This window comes from Opisthorchis viverrini, assembly GCF_000715545.1.
Source record: "Opisthorchis viverrini unplaced genomic scaffold opera_v5_40, whole genome shotgun sequence".
Lineage (NCBI taxonomy): Eukaryota > Metazoa > Platyhelminthes > Trematoda > Opisthorchiida > Opisthorchiidae > Opisthorchis > Opisthorchis viverrini.
Window position 1 is genome coordinate 1200707 of NW_008751694.1, and position 7474 is coordinate 1208180.

Below are 7474 nucleotides of genomic sequence, written 5' to 3' on the forward strand. Positions count from 1 at the left end.
ATCCAGATTGTTAGAGTGAGTGTCCAGAGGTATAGTCATCTCGACTAGGACTGAGTCCCTTCAACATCCACTTTTATTTTTCGAACTATATATGGTCATGTCAGCATCAGAGTCACAGATGTTTGGCTATTGGTAAAACGCGGTGCTTGTGGTAGTGTAGTAAATGGCATAGCGATGTTGTGGGCCAAGTGCTCAAAAGTGCGAGGGCGACCTCAATCCAGCTACGAATCTCAGCGCTGATCTGGATCTCGAAATGTCTTCCCAAATGCATTGATTTTGCCTCAAAATACACTAAAGATGCAACTCTTTTTACTGGGGTGAGTACTGAACCTACATAAAGGCTTTCGGTGACAGAAGTGTAGTTCTTTGTTCTGCATATTGGTTAATCCCAATTGCTAGAGAGTAGTAACCGTTGCGCCTGCTCGCCGCCGTTCACATATTGCATACAAGGTATTACAGCGTTTCCTATGTTGGACATAAACCGATGAGATATGGCTAGCTTCTGTCTTTTGTGCTCCATCAGCAACCTCATTTATCTAATAACCTAGGGCAAGCCTTTTTCTTGTTGTCTTCTGCATAGTAGGCCATATGACCACGTCTGTTCAGGCTTTAAGTTGTATATTGTTCCTCACATCCGCTCAAAAGCAGTCTGAGTTATATCAGTCAACTCTACTCTGGACACATCACTTCCGGATCAAGCGAGCTTCGCTACTTCGACCTCGCTTTTTAAGTGCGGGACAAATTAATTGTTCAGTGTTTGTATCTCCGATGAATGTGGGTGCGGTCATCGTCACCATCGCTGACAGCAACGCCAGAGTAGAACAGTGTTAGTTCCCCGTCATGCAATCATGTCAGTTTGAGTAAAGCCTTAAAGTAAACAAAATGAGCGCGAATGAGAGCGCGGAACTGGCCTGCCACAAATATCCGGGTTTCCTACAACTTTGGCATTCATTCGTGCCGGATAGGAAGCGCCACTGACATAGGTTAGCCGCTATATATTTCAGTATCTTCGGCCAAGTACAGGGCGGGCCATGGGGGCCCATCCTAGAGCGAGAACAGTACATAGACTTTTCGTACTACCCTTCATCTTCTCCTGTTTCGTCAAATTTTCTCCTTGTTTTAATCGATTCAAATTAGGAACGAAAAACAGCTCTCGTTTCGGCAGGCGGTAACTCGGCATTTGTGACACGTGACACAACTATGTTAGATGACGGAGGTAGGTGCATTCTTTAAGGGAAGTACCGTCTGATTCACCGAAATCCGTCCCATGGTCACCCCGCGGAACTATGAAGCGCGTTGGGCTCTTCACGTTGACAGTCTATTAAACAGACATCCCAAAAATAGTCTGCACCATCAAGTACCCTCATGTCAAACGCAGTAGCCGCATCTGATCTCATGGACCCATTACCGGTGACAGACTGCAGTGAGGTGTCTGCAGGACAAACGTAAGGAGGAGTTGGCCATACATAGGTCAGGCTATAAATAGACTGAAGGTGGGCTCTGATATGCAGGTCGGCCTTAGGTAGATTTGGTCGTTTCCATATCGTGTCCCCAACAGCTCAGTTGTGAATTGCACGGGCAACATATATCGTTCAACAGATTAGGATGTAACTTTAATTGCAAACGTATAACCATCTTTTGCACCAACCTTCAGATAAGAAATACAGAGATCTAACCGAAGCACCATTTCCAGTGAACGCTTGCCAAGTTTGCGTCCCGCGTTAACCAATACTTATTGTGGGATGCTACCATCCAATCGGGCGGATATGCACATCTGCCAGAAACCCAGCTGGAAGTTACGTGATATTGCATCAACGAAACCGAAAACGTCGGTTTTCCAGTTGATCTGTTCAAATCCAAAGTACAGCGAAGCATCCTAACTACAGATTATTCGGGCTTGTATCTTTAGCGCGAAAACCCATTAGAAATCGGATGAAATACTTTAAAGCCCGATATCATCATATTTGATCGACAACAGATGCGCACCCAGCTCCGTCCTATCGTGCGTTTTGCAGCCACTGATGCCAAGAGCTTGTCTCTGGCGTTTCACCTGTGTTTCTTGGATTTTGAAACCCCTGTGATGCATGTATTTGATCTAGTTTACTCCTTGTACATTTGAGCATGTTCCACTTTAAAAGTGTTCCACCAGACAGAGAGTAAACCTGCTTCGAGGAATTGCCTTTTAGGTCTCTATTTTTGGTGATACACTCTTTTCCGTATCACTTATTGGTGAGAGCAGCTGAGAAATTTGCACTATAATTTGGTATCCTGAGGTGCTAGTTAGGGGTAGTTGCTGCATGAATCTCATGACATGGATGACTGAAGCATCCTTTTCCAAGGTCGAGGAAGACCTAGAAACATGTCGACAATTGCGCTTACTTGGTCACATTAGTATCCATATATCCTAATACTGCCCGTCAGTCTGGTTCAGACAGTAATAGTACCGGAATTTGAGGGCTACAGATGCTAACCACGCGTAACGAGGAGGATCAAGTTGTATGGGGTGCGTGAGTAATGATCGTTTATCTTGTTGTGTATTTGAATACAAAATATTGCCAGCCTTTATTTTGTGCATCTTGCAGCCCCTTGATTGGCACTAACTCAAAACCTGTGCTGTCTGTTGTGGTCACAACGGTACGATGAACGTGGATACGATATGTGAGTTATATTATGTAGAAGCGTATCGCACTATTGACTTTTTGTGGCTGTTTTCTGGAACAGCATTGATATAAAGGCAAAACGAAGGGTAAAATAGAAAATTGATTCACCAGATTGTTGCTGTCACCGAGAATTTCCGCATTGACTCTACCGTCTTTGTAGGTCTAACACGGTGGTCTTGTCGAGCTCCCACAACTTATCCGCTAAAATAGGCTGTATCTTGTTAATCTCACTATGGGAACAAAAAGTTTAGCGGGTTCCTTGGTTTGCTGCCACGATCCGACCATAAGCACTAGCTTCTACGGAAGTTCGAAATCAGTCAACTGAATGGTCTAACGCGTAGAGATCGGTCACCGTGGTTGGGGAAATCAGCCAGTTCAGTGTCTCTCAGCACTCACTAGGTAGTCACTATGGTGGATGTTATTTTCATTAAAAATGAAAGTAAGGAAGTCATGATAGGCTCCTCGAGAGACATTTCCATCGTTATTTCCAAGTTTGCTTTGGATTTTCAGAATTTAGTGTTGGGTTTTACTGGCACTTGAGAGAACGAACTCTGCTTGCTCTAAGCACCTCGCTGTTTATCAACCAATTGCGCAGCTTGATAAACCAGATGAATCAATGTAATTTCCACATATGCCGATCCACTCAAAATCGTTACAAAACCCTAGTTGTTTACAGGATAGCCGTCGATGCGGGCATACAGCGTAGACACAAAAAGGCATTGAAGACTGCACACGTCGAACCACTGACAGATGATCACTGACTAAACGTCAAATCAAACTTGCCTACGCGGTGAACTAACGTTGTGTCATTTAAGTGTTCGTCATTTTATATCTCACTCGAATTCCCGAGAATCATCTCTGTTCGTCCGAAATTTTGATTTTTCTTATTGTTGTTATTTGTGAAAACCTCAACTGATTTATCGGACCTCTGGGGCGCATCCTGGACTCTCAAGAAGAGTCATTTGTTGACTCAGCTGTTTGTAGGTGGTTGTGCGACTTTGAAATTTTGCGTTCATATCGCTCCTAGAACACTCTTCTTTATGTCCTGACGCAATTATTCTATTAGGGCCGCACCAAAAAGAGAAGCATTGACTCTAGTTCCGCTTATCGGCTGCACATGACCTAGGCCGTGCCTGGTGAAGCTCGGACATTTGACGCTCATTTATCAAAACCTCCGCCACCACTTAACGCACCTGAATTACCACTGTCGAATATGCGGATGTGATCTCGCCTCAGCAGTGAGGTTGGTTTGCCAGAGGGTTCGAAAAACGGCCCAGCGACTTACCCGGTTAATTTTACCGGTTAATCCACTTGCCAGGTGGCGCCAATGAAGTGTGGAATCTGCTAATTGATTTTTATATGTGGGCGGTTGTTAGTTTGTTGGAGTTCACTTCACGACCTTTTGAACAGTCCTCCTTTGGAAAGGCTGAGGATGCGCATTTACCTAACTGGGAGAACATGAATCCACTATTTCCAATCTACGCCGTGGAATTATCGGGGTAATCGCACCATGCCGGGAGGTGGATGCATGTTCACAAATGGTCGGGTTATTAACCGATCTGTGACATCAGTCGAATTAAGCAAACCAAATGGAGAGTGGTTCCACCCTAAAACTTATATAGTGAAGAGACTGTATCGTTTTGAGCGAGTAGTACATCCTCATCTTGATTTTGACCATACGAGCTTAGCAAAGCCTTCCTCCAAAGTATGAAGCCCTTTTAGTCTCGAATGCCAGTCTTGGTATTCAGGAAGAGAACAATCAATAGAGCAAACGCCACACTTCCGTAAATAGCATTTTGTACTCTGTTGTTTTGCAGAATTTGTGGTGTTTGTCCCATTGGTTCACATATAAATTGCGTTTGAACACCCTCCTCATAGTCTGGATGATGCTTATTTTTTGCTCAAAGCAAATGCTCAAGCAAATGCTCAAGCAAATGTTCCGCTCGAGCGGAACATTTGCTTCGTGTGTCGCTTTTAGAAGAACTCCTCGACGGTTTGTTGTGTCATGCACGTCACGCAGGTCACTCGTGCGTCCATACATTCCTTCTTTCAGACATGGTGCTTTCGATGTATCCTTTCTACATCCCACACCTCAAATTCCGGCGCAGCCAACTGTACGTATTGTTGATAAACTCCAATAGAGCGGTGTTCCATCTGTGTCTAACCATGCGCTACCCTAAAATTCCCTTTCGATGTTAGAAGTTCGAGTAACGGACACCAAACCGTTCAAGGATTTCATCACAGCGCTGGGAAGTTGTAGCGTAACTGGAGGAAGGTTGAAAAATAGTGGTCAATCAGGTATCGACGTTCCAGGTGTTTAAATCTCTCCTGACATGTTTAACACAGCGTCGTTAATTCCACTGTCAATGGTGCCATCAAAGCCCGTACGTACACTAGTGTTAGCGCTCTAAAAGTGCAGATTATTGGCAGAGAATTGAATGATGATAACTGCAATCAGTCTACCAAAATTCCACCTTTTTTGTAGCCAGTGATCTTGGATCGCACATTTTATCCACCATTACTGTACCTCCAGTGGATGAAGCTGGATGGTCTTTGGTCAGTAGGTGGCAAATCCCATCAGAACTAATGAGAGCGTTACTTTAGTCAGCTTGAGTAAAAACATCAAAAGCAAAAGGTTGGCGCGGGACTAAATCATGGAACTATCAGATTGAAAGAGATTTCTATTACGTTCCCCAAACTTTCCTCTTCAGTACCTTAATAAATCGCCGATGTCCGCCTGACTAGTTCTAATTCAGGGCAGCCACTAACTCAGTTTTGGAGCCATAGAAATCCGAGATGGTCATACCGAAATTCTTTTTACTCACTGTACCGTAACCAAATTGAATGGGACAGTGATTAAACTACACGAGGACAGTGGTGGGCTATATCGGGGAACGGCGTTGGCGAAGCTGTTCGTTTTCTTCAGGAGATAAGATCATACGTAGGTTTTTGATGGTTAAAGCTGAATAACCTACGCACCATGTGCGAAAGTTTCTCACATCAATACTTCATTGCACCCAATGATGTCGTCCACTTTGATGAGATTCAATACTACTTGTGTTTCCGTATTTAGTATACATATTCTCGGTTATCGTCCTAGACACATGATTATCCCGTGTACTTGATGTTGCTATTTAATATGACCCTCCACATTAAACGACTACCTTCCTAAAGTGGCCAATTATGCTTGTCTTTCGCGAAGTCCTACTAGAGGGGGAGTGCTATATCTTTAATCTGCGTAAATTTTCAACGACAAGCTTCAAAGAAGTTTGTTTGAACTTTTCGCAATACCGATAAACATGTCCCGAACGCGCACCTGCAGTCATTAACATGTGAGACCTTGTAAATGTTAGATGACAGACAAATGGCTAAATTGGTAAGGGCGAGCGTCAGCTGATTCAGGCTGAAGAGAAATCAGACGAACAATCAGTTTTACGCTAGCTGATGTCCTTAAATCTGGGACCAGCCATCGCCTTGGTTCTGTAGAATCGCTGCTGTGGCGATTGCTTCCGGTTGAATACTGCTATTCCGGTGGGAGCAAAACGTAATTCAGTGGTTTTATTTTGTAGTAGGACTGTAGAAACAACTATGCGAGTAGTAGATGTTGAGTAGATTCCATTCATAACAAGCTACCGTATAAATGTGCCACCTGTGGTTGGCATCTCTGGTATCCTGTCTGAGACAGATTACTGAATGTCTTATCATGCCGCACAGCTGCCCGAACCTAATACCTTGTTCTCCAACTACGGTTCATCGATCGCAAGACACAAAGTCTGGGGAATTAAAAACCAGTGTTGCAGGAGCCAACTGGCACTGGGGCGATTTTGAACTACTCGTCTCTCCATCCGAAGTCAGTATTTGCTAGTACTGTTTCAACAATATTCGTTCCAGCAAAGGCCATGTGCACAAAATTTGATCGGAGAGAGAGAGCGAGAGAGATTGAAGGAAAGAACAAACTTCGGAGTATTGGTTATCTATCTAGTTTGATCAGGCGTCAGTTTAGAGGGGTGGTGATACCCAATAGGAAGTGGATTGGGACTGTTTTTATCCCATACAAAACAGGGACGTCCGAAGTAATTCGAGGGATTCAAAACAACACCAGTATAAAAGTAGGTTTCCAGAGGGGAAACGCTTTGCGCTCTACACTGGTTTACTTGAAGGATCGTATGCCGGCGGACATAACCAGAGACTTTATCTACAGAATTAATTCTGACGACGCATATGAACATCGAGCGTTACTGAAGGACTCAGCAATGGTGGAACATGCACTGGACGCGGAATAGAAAATGTTGAAGTTCTGAAGCAGAGACCACGGTTCACGCCACACAGACTGATAGCCGAGCTGGTGGTAATGGCCATGCATTCCATTGTAAAAAGAACAGAGCGCGTGGGACTGGCAAGCATGGGGAGAACGGCTTTCGATCAGTGTAGCTGATGCGTGGTGGTGTGCGGTAATCAGAAAGACGACTCACAAACAGAAGTAGCCTAGATCTGAAATATATCATTTGGTAGGCATATATTGCAACGTCTCCAAAAATTCATAGGTGGGATCATGCGTACTCCATCCGGCGAACCGTGTGGACAGTGCCCATTTTATTCGTAGTCACCATTCCCTGATCCAAAACACAGCTCTTCCACCACTACGTTTACTCTACTCTAAACTGGATACAGAAAACAGCACTCTTTCCGGAAAATGATGATTCGACATTCGCAACACATGATCAGACCACCGCAGATTCTGGTGATGGACATATTCTTTGACAAAAGTCCCTGTTGCGCAAGTGACCACCCATTTTCTCACCACCTCGTTGAAA